Consider the following 2,192-nt stretch of genomic DNA (forward strand, 5'->3'; position numbering starts at 1 on the left):
GATGGTCGTATGCGTGTTTGGCGCCGTGCAGGTGAGCGCGACAATCAGGACTGCATACGACCGAGGCACACAGGGCGAACACCCGGCATCATGGTGTGGGGAGCGATCTCCTACACTGGCCGTACACCACTGATGATCGTCGAGGGGTCACTGAATAGTGCACGGTACATCCAAACCGTCATCGAACCCATCGTTCTACCATTCCTAGACCGGCAAGGGAACTTGCTGTTCCAACAGGACAATGCACGTCCGCATGTATCCCGTGCCACCCAACGTGCTCTAGAAGGTGTAAGTCAACTACCCTGGCCAGCAACATCTCCGGATCTGTTCCCCATTGAGCATGTTTGGGACTGGATGAAGCGTCGTCTCACGCGGTCTGCACGTCCAGCACGAACGCTGGTCCAAATGAGGCGCCAGGTGGAAATGGCATTGCAAGCCGTTCCACAGGACTACATCCAGCATCTCTACGATCGTCTCCATAGGAGAATAGCAGCCTGCATTGCTGCGAAAGGTGGATATACACTGTACTAGTGCCGACATTGTGCATGCTCTGTTGCCTGTGTCTATGTGCCTGTGGTTCTGTCAGTGTGATCATGTGATGTATCTGACCCCAGGAATGTGTCAACAAAGTTTCCCCTTCCTGGGACAATGAATTCACGGTGTTCTTATTTCAATTTCCAGGAGTGTATATTAAAATACACCGAACGGGGTGGTGCATTGTTTAACACATCGAATTCGCATTCTGAACGACCACGATTCAAATCTTTGTTCGTCGACCCAGATGTGGATTTTCCTTGATTTCCCTAAATCGCTTTAGACTAACACAGGAATGGTTCATCTGAAAGTGCACGGCTGATCTCCTTCCCCATCCTTTCGTAATCCGAACGTGTTATCCACTTCACCAGCGTGCTGTTTACTCGAAAGTTAACTCTAATAACCCTTTCTTTTTCCCTCCTTTCGACTGTAGCAACTACTCCCTTCCACTATTTAGGTCATTGTTAGTGATAAGCTTATATTCCACATTAAAGGAAAAATTTTTCGTAGCACCTGTGCTGATATGTGAATTAAACGTAAAATATGTAGAACATATTGATACACGTAGGAGAATATTGAAGCTGGCAATCTTCTAAGGACAGATAAAACCATAAATAAATAAATGAGCATAAACCAAACTAATGATGAGGTAACGTGAATACATCAAGCAACTGAAAGGTGGTGAAATTTAGATCATCGTCGTATTAGCCAATTTAATTAGGAATAGAAGCAGCGTTCACTTTTAGGAACAAAATTTGCTGTAGTCATATCCTTTTACTGCAGTCTTCAGTTCTAAAACTGGTTTCATACAGCTCTCCACGCTAGTATATTGTATATTGACATCTTCCTCTACACACAACTACTGCAACTTACAGCCATTTGGTATCTGCTCACTGTGATCAAGCCTTGGTCTGTTGGTCTTCAGTTACAATTATTACCCAGTACAGTTTCTTTCATTACGGAATATATAATTATTAATGCCTTCTGATGTGCCCTAACATCCCATTCTTTTAGAGAATTCGTCAGGTAAATTTAATTAATAGAAAGTTCGCTTCACAACCTCATCATTAGTAATGCAATGTACTCACCTAATCTCCAGCATTCTCTTGTAGCACCACATCTCAAAAGCTTCCAGTTTCTTCTTACTTGAACTGTTAACCGTCTACGTTTTACTTCTATACAATAGTACACTGCGGAGAAGTACCTTCAAATGGAAGAGTACTACCCTTCATATTTATATTTGCTGCTATATGATACTCGTTTTGAGAAATCTTGTTCGTGCTAACCTTGCCATTGGGCGAAGAAACTTAACCATTCCCTACGTTTCGTCCAGAGCAGCGCTGAACATCTCCGCAGGTGCTCCAGGCGACTTTGAGTCTGGCTGATTGACGAGTCGGATTTCGGAGAGTGACATAAATACTGTGTAAATTGGGCGTGGTTGATGTTACAGTTGATCAGCAGAGACAATCTTTGTCGGAGATGAAAATTAACTGTCCACTGTTGACTGTCAATGATTAATACTCACCTACAGATAGCTTAGAGTAAGTGTCCGTATATGATTTTGTTTCAAGGATAGTTCGTTTCTGTTGAAATTATCAGTATGGTTATTTATTTTTATGGCTTCTCTTGTACAGCCGTTGAAAATAGCTTGTCATAGT

Source organism: Schistocerca cancellata, chromosome 1 (genome assembly GCF_023864275.1).
Source record: "Schistocerca cancellata isolate TAMUIC-IGC-003103 chromosome 1, iqSchCanc2.1, whole genome shotgun sequence".
In the NCBI taxonomy this organism is placed as follows: domain Eukaryota; kingdom Metazoa; phylum Arthropoda; class Insecta; order Orthoptera; family Acrididae; genus Schistocerca; species Schistocerca cancellata.